Below are 19,024 nucleotides of genomic sequence, written 5' to 3' on the forward strand. Positions count from 1 at the left end.
TTTTTTAAATACATGATTTTTTAAAAAATTCTTTTTTCATCCATTTCCATGAAAATATAATTATACATCACTCTTCATGTTCGCTTGTTCTGTGATAATAACACAGAGTTATGTTATTTGGGTTGATGGCAGAAATGTTTTTTTTTTCCTTTTTCAGTACTAGGTATTGAACCCAGAGGTGATTACCCACTTAAGCCCTTCCCCAGCCCTTTTTATATTTTGAGATAAGACTCAAGTTGCTGAGACTGGTTTTGAACTCTCAATCCTCCTGCCTCAGCATCCTGAGCCACTGGGATTACAGGCGTGTGCCACCACACCTGGCTAACATTTTTATCCTCAAATGAAAGCAACTACTCTTGTGAGGAATTTATTCTAAATCCATCCCTTTTGTGCAATTAAAGTTCATTTCGCTGTTTTCAAATACGTTCACAAATTACTTGATATGCCTCCCTTTGGTGGAACTCAATTCCCTTTCCCTTGAGTGTGGACTGTACTTGGTGACTCTCTTCTAAATATACAAACCATGGCAGAAATGAAGAATGAAAACACGAAACAGTGAGGCTTCCATCTTCCACCCTCTCCCATCAGTCTGTGGGGAAACCAGCTGCTATGTTGTAAAAACATTCAACCAGCCTCATGGATGGGTCTACATGGCAAGGAAACAAAGACCTCTTACAACTGTGCAAATTGGCCAGGTATGTGAGTGAGACACCATATAAGTAGATCCTCTAGCTTTATTCAAGCTATCAGAGGACAGCAGACCTGGCCAACAGTAACTTCAGGAGAGTTCCTAAGCCAAAAATCACTCAGCAAAACCTCTCTTCAACTTCTGGCCCACTGAAACTGTGTGAGATAATAAATGTTATAGTTGTAAGTCACAGAGTTTGGGAGTAATTTGTTACACAGCAATAGAAAACTAATACAGTTATCATTATGAAGAAAAACCTATTGGGCACCTACCCTGTGCAAGATACGTGCATTTGGCCCATGAAGATGTGTACAGCATCCTTTCTGAATATGTCATCTTTTTCTTCACATGACATTCATGGATCTTGAAGGAAAATTTTGAAACAGGAGCTTTCATTCGGACTATCAACCAAGCACATTTTGAGAAACAGGTTTTTCCCACCCACTCTTTTCTTCATTCTGGGAAGACTTTTGTTTGTCACTTAAAAACAAGTCATGCCATTATCATGGGTGTCTTCCGAGTCTGACACTATGCCATATTTGTTGCCTTTCAAGTATAACTGAAACATGGCAACATTTTCAAACAACAGACAAGGAAAACACCTTCTTGGAAGAAAGCTGTCACCCAATTTTATTGGCAGCACAACACAGTTTTTAGCTAAGAGGGCACATAAAAATATTCCTGGTGTCTGCTTATACCCAGTGTTTTGTCTCCCTGGCTCCTTATTAACAATTGAGATCAAGATCCAAGACTCACAAAGGAGGAGGGAACTCTAAGGCCAACAAACACCGGTGTCTGCAGATGGCACAGATGACCTGGCAGCTGGTTAGAGAATCTCATGTCGGGTACTGACTCTCAGGCAGTGGACCGAACAGGTTCTCGCCTCTGATTTACCCTTTAAGGCTGCTTCCCTCTGAAGGAGGCCTGAGAAATGTCTGCCTGCCTCCTGGCCTCCTGCTTCTTCTCCTTTTGTACTTGTTGTATAAAAGACTCCTTCCTCCCTCTCCAGGAGACTGACATTTACTAGGCAACCAGTACCTCTCTCCAGGCCACCAGTCAGTGTGGGCCAACTGTCAAGGACCTGATGGTTAAGCTCCAACCTAGATACCAACCCCCGAGGGGTTGCCTGGACATCCACAATGCAGACTTTAAAAATAAAATGAAGGAAATAAGGGCTGGGGTTGTAGCTCAGTGGTAGACCACTTGCCTCGCACATGCGGGGCACTGGTTTGATCCTCAGCACCACAAAAAAATAAAGGCATTGTGTTTGTCTACAACTAAAAATTTAAAAAAAAAAAAAAAAGAAAGGAGGAGGAAATAAGGGAGCAAGGGGAAGAAGGGATAGGGAAGGGAAATAGACAACAAATGCATCAAAAGAACACTCAGCTTTGTGTGCTGATGTTTAGTTCCAAGCCATTGCATTAAGGGAGTGACACACATCAGCGCTCAAACATTTGGCAAGAAGTAGAAGCAGTATAGTTGAGTCATTAGACAGCCTGGCTTTGAATCATGGCTTAGCCATTTCTCAGGTTTGTGACCCTCAGCAAGTCACTTAATCTCTTCAAGCCTCAGGTTTCTGGCTATAAGATGGGATGATAGGCTAATCCCCACCCCCCAAGGTTATAAGGAGATTTAAATGAAGCATCATGGGTAAAGCACTAAGTAGTGCCTGGGCTACAGCCTGGGTTTGATGTTAGGCATTACCATTTTTAGAACAGCCACCTACCTGTGAACGAGGGATACATTTCCCTATTCTTCACACTTCCCTGCTCTTCAGCACCCTGTAGTCATCCACTTACTGTCCCTCAGAGCAATCACACTTTACTGAACAACACCCAGAAGTCCAATGGGGTCTGAGAAAGGCAGACCACAATTAGAGAAGAGCTCTGGGTATCAAATCCCATACCAAAACCATTCCCGGTAAGTCCAGATTCCTGAATGGAGATGAAAGTCCTCCCCAAACTCTGGTCCAAAGAAGGCCAGGGCTCAGCTACACAGAACAGTAACTATCTCACGTTCCCGTAATATTTTTCAAGGAGCAAATTGCAACACCACTGACGTTTCCGTGAGAGCACCTCCTCCAGGGCCAGCCTTCCATATATGCAGATTAAGCAGTCACTCACAGGACCCAGTTTCTGGAGAACCCAAAAGGCTTTTGAGAGTCTGAAGAGACTTTTAATCCACAAATATGGATATTTCATTATGCAAATATGACTGGAGGAAGTAACCCCAAAATAGCTGATCTCCGACCATCTTTCCTAAGAGTTTTTAAGGAGTGGATGTAAAGGTGAGTGGACCTGAGAAGCTGCCAGAGTGCAATGAAGTTCTGACCCCACGTGAAAGAGAATGAAGGAAGGGCTGGGGATGTGGCTCAAGCGGTAGCGCACTCGCCTGGCATGCGTGCGGCCCGGGTTCGATCCTCAGCACCACATACAAACAAAGATGTTGTGTCCGCCAAATACTAAAAAAATAAATATCAAAATTCTCTCTCTTTCCCTTCTTTCTCACTCTCTCTCACTCTTTCTTTAAAAAAAAAAAAAAAGAGAGAAGGAAGGAAGGAAAGACTGGATAGAAGGACCTTGCACTGCAGTGCAGCTGTGTACTCAACAAGGCCTTCAGGAAGTCCCTTAGGCAAAGTCACCTGTCAGAGAGTCCCACATCTCCCAGAGACAGGTCTGCCTTCCTGTTGCTGCCTCTTTCAGCCATTGGCTGGAAGCCATGTATGAGAAGCACAGCCTTAGCAGAAATGTGTTCCTGGTTTTTCAGAGTACAGGACTAGGGTCTCTTGCCAACTACATTACCTACAGTCAGATCTAAAAGGCAAATCCCCCAGCTACCATATAAATGGAAGTTGAGAGTTGGTTTTAAAAAAAAAAAAAAAAAAAAAGCCTGGTCTCCTGTTGAACCAGAACCAGCCCTGCCAGCACCAACATGAGGCAGATGTTTGTAGCACCCCTCACCAGTTCACAGACGGCCATCAGAACTTGCTATAATTCCACAAAAATCCATGAAGACACGCTGGGCCAAACCACCTTCCTCAATCCTTAGTCATTTTTTGTTTGGCTGATGACTCAGAAATCTACTCCAAATCAAGTGATTTTATAGCAGGAAAAATTTCATGGACAGCAGTCCCTAGTCTTTTAGTCTACTTTTTCTCACTGACAAAATGCCTGAGAAAAACAACTTAAAAAGAGAAAAGAATTATTTTTGGCTCACAGTTTCAGAGGTTTCCGTCAGCTGGCTTCATTGCTTTTAGACCTACAGCAAGGCAGGAACACCGTGATGGAAGAGCATGGCATGGTGGGGGGAAGTGCTCACTTCATGGTAGCCAAGAAACAAGGAGGAGGGGGGCAGAAAGAATGTGTGTGCACTCATGGCAGGGTCCAGGGAATGAGATATAGTCCCCCAAGAGCATGCCCCCAAGGACCCACTCCCTTCAACTAGATCCCACCTCCTCCAGTTTCTCCCACCTCCCAATAATGCCATCAGCTATGAATGTATCAATGGATTAATCCACTAACGAGGTTAGAGCCCTCATGATCCAAGCAATTCCCAAAAGCCCTACTTCTGAACATTGCTGCACTGAAGACCAGGGTTTCAACATAAGAGCACTGGGGAGACATTACAGATCCAAACTGTAGCACTCTCCTTTCTCCCTTCTCCTTCAAGAGCAGCTTTAAGCCCAGGATAGGAAGAAGGCATGGTCCCTGAGGCTGTTGTAGAGAGATCTAGATTAGGGTGGGCTGCCTGGGATGCGGGAGATAAGCTGGGAAGTTGGAAGTACTTTTTCTTTCCTATTTTACAACATTTCCAAGTATCTACCTAGACATGGGGCAGAAGAGGATCGCATCCTTGGTGATAGCACTCATCACGACTGCACTTTTCAAAGAGAACTCTCTTGAGTTTCTCCTGGTCCTCAGCTCATAAGGAAACAAGTGGTTAAAGAGGGTTTGTGTCCTCTTGACCCTGAATCAAGGCTCATTTTCTATTAAAAAAAGGAGGGGGGGAGGTTCAAGCTCCCTCTGGCAAAGTTAGCTAAGAAAGCTATCTATTGACAAATAACTATTTTCAGCTCCCTAATAGCCATCTTGAGACTCTACAGATACCTGGTAAGAGATGTGCTTGGCTCAAGAGGTGCATTAGCAGAATAGAAAGAAAGGTAAAGTAGGTAGATCTGCCATCTACCAAGAGCATCTCTGCAGGTCTTATTTCTTTTAAAACATCCATGAAGAGGTTTGCTGTATGCTCTATAAAATTTCTCAAATATAACAGAAGATATTTTATCCTCATCATATAGAACATTCACAGGATGAAAATGTTCAGATAGGCAAAATATAGAATAACTAATTCTAATTCCAGAATAAAAGAATTAAAAAATCCACTCCAAACAGAGGAGAAAAGTGGGAGGTACTTAATTGTGCTACTTCAGTAACAATTTTTTCTTTTAAAGACAAGATTTTATATATACACAGATACATGTTATATGTAAATAAATTGTCTGGGATATTTTCCCCATACCCTTTAGTTCTATACATGTTTTGCATTTATCCTGGGGCCTAAGATATATGTAATGTTTACTGCAGAAATTATTTATCCCATGTATTTGTTAGGTTTGAATATTCATCTGTTCTTGAATAGCAGACTGATTGAAAAAATTATGCAAGATCTCAATGTCACAATGATTCTGCTTAATAACTAAGCTGAACGTGCACTTGGAACAGCATCTCAGAGCACTAGTTCATTCCTCTGTGCCTTGTTTCCTGCTCCAGTGTAGATACTGTGGCTGGATCAGCTCTGCCTCTCAGCCCATTGTGTTAAATTTAAAACAAAAATTTCTTCCTTAGGCCTAGGAGCACTTGGACTGCATGGATGCAGCCACCTTAAACTTCTCAAACCAAATGGCATGACAAGAGAAAAGAAGGTTCATAAAATACCTGCTATGTACCTAGCCTTGCCCTACACCAGTATTTCTGTGTTATTCATTATTATCCTCCCAAGGAGGCTTTCTATGCATTTTTTCCTGATTACTCTCATCATCCATTAATTTTTAGTGTCAGAGATATTCATATACTCAAATGTTTAGTATATCTGTGCTTTATACATGAAAAAAATATTTTTGCCTGTCAATAACTAGTTTTCCCCACCCTTATTGAAAATGCATATACTAAATGCTCTATATTATCCATTTAATTTGACTTGAGGCAGCACTGTCATGATTCAAGTATAAATCTGAGCCAAACCTCCTGGACTGAAATCCAAGCACAAGCTGGGTGCCGTAGCACATGCCTATAATCCCAGTGACTGCAGAGGCTGAAAAGAGGATTACAAGTTCAAAGCCAACCTCAGCAACTTAACAAGACCCTGTCTCAAAATAAATAAAAAGGACTTGGGATATAATTAAGTGGTAACACATAAAGTACCAAAATAACAAAGAAAGAAATCCAAACATAGCATTTCCTAGAGGATTGATTTTGGGATAATTAAATTCAATCAGTAAAATGGGGACAATTATAGTATCTACTTAATAAGGTTTTATGACAATTAAATTAGTTAACATAAGTGTTTAAAATAGTGCCTAGCACTATAAAAGTGGTTGCTGTTTTATTAGCAAATACAAACCCTATAAATAACTATTGTATGGTTTTATAAGTATTATAATGTATATTTTAACAAAGAAGACACATGTCTTCAGAGAGACATAAAAATAAGTGGCCCAAGTGCATAGCATTGGTAAAGGCAGAACTGGGATTGAAGACCAGGTCTTCAAGACACCAAAATATGTCATTTTCTGTCTGTGTGTCCTCCATCATACCATGAAGCTCACAAGATACCTCTGAATAACTCCAACCAATACCACCCAATTAAATGCCCATCAGGGATACAATATTCTCCTGACTTCCATTTCCAAAAGCATATACATCACTCCTTCAAACACCAGGAGATTGTGCTTTAGACAGTCTCCCTAGACAGACAACAGTGCTTTCCCCATGAAAAAGCACTGGACTGCTTCCTCTTATCTTAGGGCAAGGAAGGCCATTTAATGTCATTCAAAGTATCCTACTCTGAGAAGTAGAAGAAGATCTTAGAAGATGGAAAAATATACCCTGTTCATGGATAGGCAGAACTAACATCATCAAAATGGCGATATTACCAAAAGTCCTCTATAGGTTTAATGCAATGCCAATCAAAATCCCAAAGGCATTACTTGTAGAAATAGATAAAGCAATCATGAAATTCATATGAAAAAATAAAAGACCCAGAATAGCAAAAGCAATTCTAAGCAGGAAGTGTGAATCAGGCGGTATAGCGATAGCAGATTTCAAACTATATTACAGATCGATAATAACAAAAACAGCATGGACTGGTACCAAAACAGGCGGGTGGACCAATGGTACAGAATAGAGGACACAGAGACCAATCCACAAAGTTACAACTATCTTATATTTGATAAAGGGGCTAAAAGCATGCAATGGAGGAAGGATAGCATCTTCAACAAATGGTGCTGGGAAAACTGGAAATCCATATGCAACAAAATGAAACTGAATCCCTTTCTCTCGCCATGCACAAAAGTTAACTCAAAATGGATCAAGGAGCTTGATATCAAATCAGAGACTCTGCGTCTGATAGAAGAAAAAGTTGGCTCCGATCTACATATAGTGGGGTCGGGCTCCAAATTCCTTAATAGGACACCCATAGCACAAGAGTTAATAGCAAGAATCAACAAATGGGACTTACTTAAACTAAAAAGTTTTTTCACAGCAAGAGAAACAATAAGAGAGGTAAATAGGGAGCCTACACCATGGGAACAAATATTTACTCCTCACACTTCAGATAGAGCCCTAATATTCAGAATATACAAAGAACTCAAAAAATTAGACAATAAGATAACAAATAACCCAATCAACAAATGGGCCAAAGACCTGAACAGACACTTCTCAGAGGAGGACATACAATCAATCAACAAGTACATGAAAAAATGCTCACCATCTCTAGCAGTCAGAGAAATGCAAATCAAAACCACCCTAAGATACCATCTCACTCCAGTAAGATTGGCAGCCATTATGAAGTCAAACAACAACAAGTGCTGGCGAGGATGTGGGGAAAAGGGTACACTTGTACATTGCTGGTGGGACTGCAAATTGGTTCGGCCAATATGGAAAGCAGTATGGAGATTCCTGGGAAAGCTGGGAATGGAACCACCATTTGATCCAGCTATTGCCCTTCTCAGACTATTCCCTGAAGACCTTAAAAGAGCATACTACAGGGATACTGCCACATCGATGTTCATAGCAGCACAATTCACAATAGCTAGACTGTGGAACCAACCCAGATGCCCTTCAATGGATGAATGGATTAAAAAATGTGGCATCTATACACCATGGAGTATTACGCAGCACTAAAAAATGACAAAATCATGGAATTTGCAGGGAAATGGATGGCACTAGAGCAGATTATGCTTAGTGAAGCTAGCCAATCCCTAAAAAACAAATACCAAATGTCTTCTTTGATATAATGAGAGCAACTAAGAATAGAGCAGGGAGGAAGAGCAGGAAGAAAAGATTAACATTAAACAGAGACATGAGGTGGGAGGGAAAGGGAGAGAAAAGGGGAATTGCATGGAAATGGAGGGAGACCCTCATTGTTATACTAAATTACATATAAGAGGTTGTGAATGGAATGGGAAAGTAAACAAGGTGAGAAATGAATTACAGTAGATGGGGTAGAGAGAGAAGATAGGAGGGGAGGGGAGGGGGGATAGTGGAGGATAGGAAAGGTAGCAGAATACAACAATTACTAGTATGGCATTATGTAAAAATGGGGATGTGTAACCGATGTGATTCTGCAATCTGTATCTGGGGTAAAAATGGGAGTTCATAAATCACTTGAAGCTAATGTATGCTAATGTATGAATATGATATGTCAAGAGATTTGTAAGGTTTTGAACAACCAATAAAAAAAAAAAAAAGTATCCTACTCTGAGAATCAAAAAACTGATCCCAGCCCCAGGTGTGCCAAGCTGTGGTCTTGGGCCACAGCTTTTATTCTGGGTTTTTTCATTTGTTCTTTGCACCAAGCCAGCTGTACACACTCCACAATTCTGGATCCATAAAGTTACAGCAAAACGTGACAGTAATGACAGGCATGAGCCCATTTTTACTTGAAGGTGCATCTCACCTAGCCCTCCTCGAAAGCCAACCCAAAGTCACAGAAGCCTTTTGCCACATCTACAGAAAGGCAGCTCCTGTCCCTGAGCCTCTGGCCCCTCCCAGCCAAGTCATCTAAACAAGCGAGACATACATCGCCATGCCAAGCCAGCCCATCAGCAGAGTTATAGGGTAGGCGAGAGATGCTTAAAATAACTGATCTGGCCCAGTGCCTTAACTTGATGCCATATTTCTTTAATTTAAAAGATTAAGTAGTGATTAATGGCTTTAAAAAATGATAAAGGTGAAGGCTTTATGTATATTTTATGTGATTCCTACCAAGGTCTTAGAATGACAGCCATGCATGTTTTATATTAGCATTTTATAATAGTGGAAGAATTCTGTGCACGGAATTTTGAGTCTTCTTTTTTATAACTTATTCTACTGTAAACATACTCCTATGGCGTTAGATGATTTTTAAAACCATCGTTTTTCTTCCCCTGCTTTCTGGGGATTGAACCCAACAGCTCATAATGCTAGACAAGTGTTCTATCACTGAAGCACAAGTGTTCTATCACTGAACCCTAAGTTGCCAAGGCTTGTGATCCTCCTGCCTCAGCATCCTGAGTCACTGGGGTTACAAGTGTTCATCACCACATCCAGCAAAAACAAGATTTTTAATGGTTGCTTATGTTCCACCCCAAAGATAAGCCATTATTTGGCAATTTGTCTCTTGTTGAACAATTAGAATGTTTCCATTTTTTGTTCTACATATAAAGCTATCAGAACATCCTTGTAAAATGATAAATCACTTTCGTAGAGTAAATTTCTAGAAATAGAATTACAAACTCAAATCAGGTTAATGTTTTCAAAACTCTTGAATATATTGCCAACTTCCAATGAAAAGATACTATCAATTTTTACTCCCACTTGCAGTACATAAAAGACTGTCACCTATGTACTTTAATTTCCTTATCTGAAAAATTGGAAAAATAGTATGTTCCTAATAAGGTCATTGTTGAGATTAAATTAGTCAATATAAAATGTTTAAAATGTGCCTATACTCTTAGCACCTATAATCTTTATTTTCACTTTTTTCAAAATATTTATACCAATTTTTAACTAAAAAATAATATATTATTGCTTTAATTTTTGTTAATTATTGCTTTAATTTATATGTATTTATTATTGGGATTGAAAACACTTCCATAAATATTTCTTCTTTTTTGAAGTCTCTATTGATTTACTTGCTCAGAAAAGGAGAACTTTTTAAAATCTCCCTAATAATGCTCTTTATGATTTATGCTAGTTAATGATTCTTAGAGCAGCTAGAAACTTCTTTAACACATCTTTGAGTCTCAAAAATTTGAACATGTCCTAATTTTTCATTACTTTTGATTTAAGGCAATTATTACTTGCTTTTGTGCAAGACCGCAGAAAGAAAAAAAAAAACTAGCATAGGCTTGATTTTTTAATGACTTCCAGCAGTAACCACACCTGAATCAGCCTACACTATTCTAGAAAGGCTCATCATCTATTATTTATCTGAATAAACAGAAAGTAATAGTGAAGAACTCTGTGCAAAGGCAAAAATTCTGCTTCCGAAAAGCAGACTCAATGTCCTTAACACAGTTCCCCAACCGCCTGATTCCCTGGGAGAACTTCTTCAAAAGGCAGCTTCTGAGGCCCTCCTCACACTGCCTTTGAACTTCAAATGGCTGGTCCTAGAATCTACCCATTTCACAAACTTCTGAAGTGATTATCTGAGAATCACAATGCTAAGGTATATCTTCTTTTCCAAAGCATGTGGTTTGCAATCTGTTTTACAAAGAATGGTTAAACAAAAAGTAGAAATCCTTCGTGAGAAGTATGACCAGTGTCTATGAACGTGAAATGTTATCGTTCCTATTGAGCATGGTTTTCATCCACACAGAGTCAGATAGACATGCTACCTCTCCTCCCACACCATCCCCTTCTCTAGTCATGTGACTTTGACAAGTGACTTGCCACCTCCTTTTCTTCTTTATAAAGGGGGGAAGTCAAGGTATCTGTCTCAAAGAATCGTTCAAAGAATCAACTGTATATTTTAAGTGTCTAACACAATTTTGGGTAACAACAACAACAAAAATGGCAATTGTTAGATCAGTAAGCTGAAAACATATGAGGAAGAGGAGAAACATATCCATAGTAACAGCTTACAATTGTAAAACATCCCAGTTTACAAACCATTTTCTCAGGCAATATCTTATTTAATCCTCTGAACATTACTCTGAGATAGAAAACGTCTTGGTATCATGCTCCTTTTACAAATTTACAAAAACTGAAGCTTCACCACCATAAAGTTACATAGCTAGTAGGTGGTAGACCTTGAACTTGTGTCTTTGAACCCAGTAAACAAAGACTCAGTCTCCCAGAGACCTCCTATAGTCATCTTATGATGGGCAGTGTTCTCTAACATGAATTCAGTCTAAAGAATTCCTTGCGCTGGGGCTGTAGCTTAGTGGTAGAGCGCCCGCCCACACACATGTGAGGCACTGGGTTCAATTCTCAGCACCACATAAAAATAAGTGAGTAAAGATAATGTGTTCAGGGCTGGGGATGTGGCTCAAGCGGTAGCGCTCTGGCCTGGCATGTGTGCAGCCCAGGTTTGATCCTCAGCACCACATACAAACAAAGATGTTGTGTCTGCCGAAAAACTAAAAAATAAATATTAAAAAATTCTCTCTCTCTCTCTCTTTAAAAAAAAGATTATGTGCTCATCAACAACTAAAATTTTTAAAAAAAAATAATTTCTCCAAGGGTTAGAAAATATAATAAAAAAAATAGCAAAATGAAACTGATAATAATTATCATTTTTCTAAAATTTGGCTTTCCCTAAGTTACTTTCAAGGTTACCTACAGTTCAAAAGAAACCATCAAGGCATTTTTCAAAACCTCCCATGCTATACAAACTACTCAAGACAGGTTTAAAGGGCAACTCAAAGCCTCCTCTGCCCTCTAGGACCTCGCAGCCTCTCACTCTTAGAGCTGTTGGTTCTTCTTACAGCTCCCAGACACTCTCTTCATTTGCTTTAAGAGTATTTGCATAATATTTGTGGTAAGATTTAGGCCCAAATTATCACAATGAAAATCCTCTGTCCTGAGGCATACACTAATGAAAACAGATATTATTTTTATTCAATTCCCTAAACTCCTGGTGTGGAACGTGCTCTAGTCTGCACCATTTTTCTTGAAGTTTCTCCACCACTAAAAATATTATCTGAAGAATCATAAAACTATGGCGTAAATAACTCATTGAGATGGTAAACAGCATATCACTCCTCACAGATCAATGCATCATTTGAATACAGCCTCGGTTCAGTGTTCCCAGCTTTAAGTCGGGACCATTCATAGTTCAGCACTTCATAATTACATACAATTAACAGCTCAGAGGCAGAGCAGCAGAGTGACTGGTAAGCACCGAAAGCTACAAATCTGTTTTGCAGGCGTGTATATTTTTTTCCTCCCTTGATTTTCTTTATTGTTGTTTTGCTTGTCGCCTATTAGCATACCTCTGGGGAATCTTTCCAAGATGTAATGTTAACGAGCAAACACTTGTGAGATTGCCAGCCATTTCAGATGACTTTCTTTCTAGGGTACAGAGAGGGGGAAATGAACTGACACATTGTTATGCAGCAAAATAGAATTATGCAGAAAATGCAAAATTATGCAAACTATTATTGATGCAGAGCACATCCCCAAAGAACACAAGGCGTCATTGATTAGGAGTAAGAAAGAAAAGTGGAAATAGAACTGATTACTGTCTACCAAAGACTCTTCTTCATATAAGGACAGCACAGGTATTTCAATGCAAGAGACAAGAGTTATCCTATGTGTCAGTATTTATAGAACACTCATGCTAGCAGTAGATTTTGCATGCAGTGTGCCAAAAATCCCTACCTAGAAGGGCTCACAGCCTGGAAGAGCCATGAAGGAAGAAGACCAGATAGAAGAACAAACTCATCCCACCAGGCCTGGGGAAGGCTTCACAAGGACACTATATTTGATCGGGGTCTTGATGGATAAATAGGAATTGGTCAATAGAGAAAGGAGAAAAGGCATGAGAGGTGGAATGAATAGCACGAACAATAGCACATTGTGGAAGGAGAAGATGTGAGAAATTCTGGAGAGGAAGCCAGAAAGATCAACTAGGACCACACTGTGAAAGGGCACCTACATTGGGCCAAGCAATTTAAATCTTATACTTGAAGCCATTGGTTCTCAAACTTTAGAATACATACGAACAAGTGACCTCAGTGTTCGTTGAAAGTGCAAATCCCCAGGCCCTGCTCCCAGAGCTTCTGAATTAATAGATGCATATTTGACAAGCAGGTTATTCTAATGCAAGTGGTGTGTAGACTATATTGGGGTGAGGGTGGGAGGTACTGAAGGTAATGGGATAAATGCTAGCAAATTAAATGATTTGCTAACAGGGAAACTTTATAATCAATGCAAGGAGGACAGTGTGGCCACACCCAGTGATTCCCTGCATGCTACAATTTCATCCAAAGATAACCTTGCCCTCACACCAGAGACAGGGGTCAGAAACAGCCAAGACAACACACACAGGGCCCACACCTGGGAGGACTCACCCATGAAAAGTGCCAGGCATGATGCCTAACCTTAGTAGGTGCTCAATAAATATTGTGAATGGGATTTCTTTTCTGAAAAGCAATTCAGAAAGCTCATGGATTATAACATGCAACTGGTATTTTTGTTATCAAAGATTATCATTTCTCCCAGAGACGATGAAGATCAAAGAACAGTCCTAGGTATCTATAGGTATATTAACCCTTGCTATATAAAGAGGGTTCGGGAAGTTTTGGGGAAAGAAGTTGTGTACAATGGCAAAATCTTTGTAAGCTTATAACAGAGCTCCTAGCCGCTTCTGGCTAATATGGGAAAACATTGCCTGGATCTTTATACTTAGCTGTGATTCCATGACCCACAAACTTTAGTGAGAGTCTGAGCTGAGTACCTGAAAGGCTTGGATTTACTCTTTGGGATACCAGCAGATCAGAAACATTCACTGAGCCCTTTCAGTGAGCTGTTGAAAACCTTTATGCCACACATTTCCTATGAGCACAGGATCCATTTAAACCTTCACAGGCACCAAGAAGTCTTTAAGTGAGCAAAGTATAAACCACTTTTGTGTTCTCCGAGACCTGCTCCCATTGGAAAGGTTTCATAGCCAGGCATGATGGCACACACCTGAGGTCCCACTTACTCAGAAGGCTGAGGCAGGAGGATCACTTTAGTCCAAGAATTCAGGGGCAGCCTGGGCAGCAAAGCGAAACCCAGTTTTTAAGATTAAAAAGGCTTCATTAATTGAACCTTTTATCTTTGCAAAGGAAAAATTCAACTCTCAAAGACCCCTACTATAGCCCACCTCTGTGCTCAGTTCTCTTGGTTTGGGACCCCTGGTGTTATGGTTTAGATATGAGGTGTCCCCTGAAAAGCTCATGTGCTAATGAAGCAATGTTCAGAGGTGAAATGATTAGATTGTGATAGCTGCAATTCATCAGTGGATTAATCCATTTGATGGACAAAAAATTTGAAGGGATTACTAGGTGGTAACTGTAGGCAGGTGGCACATGGCTGAAAGAGGTAGATCACTGGGGACATGTCTTTGGGAATTACTTTTTGCCCCTAGCTCTCATCTCTGTGTCCTGACTGCCATGAGATGAGTAGCTTTCCTCCACCATGCCCTTCCTCCATGATGTTCTGCCTCATCTCAGCCCACAGCGATGGAGCCAGTGGACCATGGACCAAACCTCTGAGACTGTGTGCCCAAAATGAAACTATTCTTCTTCAACATTGTTCTTGTCAAGTAATTTGGGTCACAGTATTTTGACTGTCACAGCCTCGCCCCTTGGAAGGAATGTGTGATGTCCCTCCATTGGCTCTTGGGATCTAACAGCATAAATATTTGCTCAGGGCCACTTTAATAGTCAACTGGTTTCTGCTGAAATGGATCGGGTTTCCTACGAGATGTGATAGAAAAGGGGTAAATACCTCCAAGATTCCATTCAGTGTTTACTTCGCTAAAACACTCTATTATCGCACACCGAGTGAAAGAAGGGACATGGGGAGGACCTAATTTTATGGTGATTAAATGCAGAGTAATTGTTGAAATTATTTGCATTTATCTGAATAACACTAACTTTTAAGACTATGTCATTTAAAGCAAATTGTTGGATATTATTTTTCTGGCAGCAATAATCAGGCATTTTTCATAAAATGGCTTCCTTGCAAGAAAATCGCCCAATAATGGCAGAAAAACACCCGGTTCTAAATACAATGAAGCATGAGGGAGGCAAAGTCAAGATTAAAACAGCTCTCACACTGCGGATGCAGACTGGAGCCTCTGAAATGATGTCTTGCTGTTCCAGCAGTCGCCAGGAACTGCTGCTGAGGCTCTAATGGGCCCCACACGGGTCTTTAGAGTGGCTTCCTTGCAGGGTGTCTGTAATATCTGGGCTGAGGGGGTACCAGAGGAAGTAAACACACAGCCCAGTGCTCTCGGGAGAACAAAAGCTTCTCTGCACCAGAGGAGATGTGCAAGCTTCTGCCAGGTCCTAGGTTGGTTCCCACAGCCTGTCTGCTTACCCTCTTACTCCAGGAAGTCAGCAAAATGCTTCTCATGAAAGCCACACAGGAGGCAGCCACATCAGCCCAAGCAGGGGCCCAGGGAATTCCAGAATCCCACAGCAAATTGTGCCCCCATTGCCACATTGCTCCCACCAAAACAAGAGGAAGAACAGAATCAGTTCTCATGCTGTACCTCTCCCCACAACCCAAGGGCCCAGAAAAAAATCTTCTTTGGTTTTCAGCAGTATCTGAGTTAATATTCTCAACTAAGAACTACAGATTAAACACCCTTGTGATTCCTTTCTTAAACTGTTTCCAGATTTGTCTTAGTTCAACAAGTAGGTACTGGGTGTCTTCCTAAATCTACAGCTTCTCATTCTCCCTAAATTGAACACAAGCCCCTTCCTCAGGGGGTCAAGGCTATCTGTGAGCCAGCCCCACTCTGACTGTGCCCACCCACACCCTTTCCCACTCTGTACCAGGCACCCTGTGGGAAGGTTGTCCCTCACCAGCTTCATCACATCAGGCCGCCACCAATTTCCTAACTGCTCTGCAGTTCCTCTGGCTGTCCCGAGTGACATGTTCATGCCAAGTGACATTCATTCCCAACCCCACACCATCCCAGAAATCTCTGCCTGGAATAATCTCACTTCCAAATTATTTCCACATTTCCTTCCGAGTGCACCTCAGGATTTAAACCAAATCTTTGCCAAGAACTGCTGCTCTCAATACTCTGTCCTTTCTGGGATTTGTCCCATTTAAAAATACAATTTACTTCTTTGGCTTCGAATATATATAGTTCCCACAGGGATTTAAGATCTATGGAAACAATGTCTTTCACTTCTCTTAGGTGGATGTGTTTCACATTTCATCTAATGCCAATCATGTGCCACTCATGCTGTCTCTCAAAGGATGGGGAAAAAATGTGCTTACCATAGACCATGTACTGAATAAATGAATAAACAATTGTTAGCTTAATAAATAAACTCAGGACCCAATGAGCTCATTTGGGTTCCATAGTTGTTGGGTTTTGTGTGTGTGTGTGTGTGTGTGTGTGTGTGTGTGTGTGTGTGTGTGAAGGAAAAGCCTAACAAATACATACACATCTACTATGTGTATATTTGACACACTTCATGCTACCTCTACATGATCAGGGACAGCATCATTTTAAGCCCTGAACTTGGTACACCCAGCCATGATGGAGAGAACAGTCCAACACCCTCATCCCCCTCCAGGGAGAGTTTAAACTTCAGCCTCTCTCTCAGGACATGCCCATTGCACTTGTTGAAATGCAGAGCCAGCTTGGGGACATTGCATGAAAGAAGCATTGTCACACCCGTAGAGCTTCTACAGTTCCCGTTTCCTTTTGTGGTGCCCCAGAAACTGCAGTGACAGCCCAGCCTCCCATGTAAGCCACATAGGGAAGGCTCTCCTCCAGCTCCTCAGCCCAAGCTTCTGCTCCATAGCCCCAAGTGCTCCCATCCAAACACACACACAGCAGCAGTCCACCCTGAGAACAGGAATTCCCAAAAGTGGTCACATGGAGCAACTTCAGGACAGCATTATCCCGCAGGACAACCTTGAGAGGCCAAGTGGGCAGCAGACCTTTACCACTGAGATGCCCCCTACCTCCCATCCAAGCCAGCTTGGGGATGACAGGAGACAATAAATAAAACAAATGGAATTTACTTACCCACATTCCATCATTGTTATCTCTGTCCCAGAAACACTTTAACTGCTCAGAAAACAGGGTGTTGTTTTAGACATTTTCCTTATGTGCCAACTAGCAAACTATAAGAAATGTTCTCATCTAGTTTGTTTTAGGATATTGAAGCATTCTAGTATCTTCCATTTTGATCAAGATTCAGTCAAAAAGTAAACTATTTAGAAAAAGAGTATGTGTACTCAAAAAACATACACTTATTTTTATTCATGTAAATTCTTTGTGTTAAGACCTTTTGGGTTTGCCTTCTAAGAAGCAAAATACAATACAGACATTATTATTGTCTACATTTTCCTATAATTTGGCATGCCTGTAGATCTGGCTTTAGTTCCCATTTATTGAATCTATTGTTATTAATATTTTAGTCTCTCAGTTTGTTTCTTTTGTGATGATGGAAAAGTATTTTGCCCTCTAGGAGTCAAATGCTATATCAAATAGATCTATTAATATGCCTATCAGTAAATTAGCAAAGAATGTAGCTTTATCTTTTATTTATTAAATAATGAGACCTCTTTCATACATAGTACTTTTCATTTAAAATGTACTTGAAAAGACTGTACAAGGATTGAATAATGGCTTTCTACCCTGCTATGGTAGATGAAATAATTACCCCACAGATCTCTTCATCCTATACCCCAGAACATGTACAGATGCTACCTCATGTGGCAAAAAAAAAAAAAAAAAAAAAAAAAACACTGATTAACTGATTATGGACCATAAAGAGATTATGCTGAATGATTAGTGTGGTCTCAATCTAATTATCTGAGTCCTTAAAGGGGGAGAATCTTTTCCAACTGTGGTTAGAGAAAGAGGGAGAGACAGATGACAGACAGAGAGGCAATGTGCAGACACCTGCAATTACTGGCTCTGACCTTGGAGGAAGGGACTAGGGCTAGGTAGTGCAGGCAGCCTCTAGAATATGGAAAGGCAGAGAAATGGATTCTCCTCTCAAATTCCCAGAAAGGAAGGCAGCTCTGAAGATTTCTTGATCTTACTCCAGTGAAACTCAGGTTGGACTCCTGAAGTACTGTAAAGTCATAAATGTCCATTATTCAGCCCATTAGTTTCATGATAATTTGTTATATCAGTAATAGAAAATAAATACGCAAACTCAGAACTACCACTGTGACTTCAAAGTCAATCAGAATGTGAGTTCTGGGGCAAGTTAGAGGGTAGCCAATAGCTACGTACTGTGTTGCAATAGCAGCTGTTCATGCACATAGTGCTTAGTTGCTGATACAGAGAAGCATGAACAAATAAAAGTTTAGTGGCTAGAACTTCCAAACAGATATTCAAAAATGGTTGGAGGTTAGAAAAGGTGTCCACTGTTATGGACTATACAGGTTATGAATTGTATGATCCTTAAGAAATATCAAACCACTATCAAACCAATCTCTCCAAAAGTGAGAATCACTATTTCTTCATTTGGAGAGATTGTAACAATAACTACGAAGGCAATATAGGGACTGATTTTATTTTGCTAAGGATGCCAGATAGTTATCATGTCATGGTTTACTGTGGTAGAATAACCTTGCTTCCATTACTGAAGAGCATGAATTCCTAAGCATAATTCTTAGTCAGAAACTTGGTTGGAATAGGATGTAGAGTATTCCCCGATTAGAAAAAGATTAATGTGCATATGTCTGGTTGAGATAGGCTTGCAGTGAAAATACACTGACCGAACCTAAGTGGTTGATCTCAGATCTTCTCCAGCTTCCAATGGAAGGAGGAGAGGTTGAAGTGGGATGGAAAGATGGGATGCTGAAGTCCAGCCTCACAAAGACAGTCACCATTGATTAGACAAAAGCACCTAGACACTGGGTTTATTTATTTCTTGAA

Source organism: Callospermophilus lateralis, chromosome 3, assembly GCF_048772815.1.
Source record: "Callospermophilus lateralis isolate mCalLat2 chromosome 3, mCalLat2.hap1, whole genome shotgun sequence".
NCBI classification, from domain to species: Eukaryota; Metazoa; Chordata; class Mammalia; order Rodentia; family Sciuridae; genus Callospermophilus; species Callospermophilus lateralis.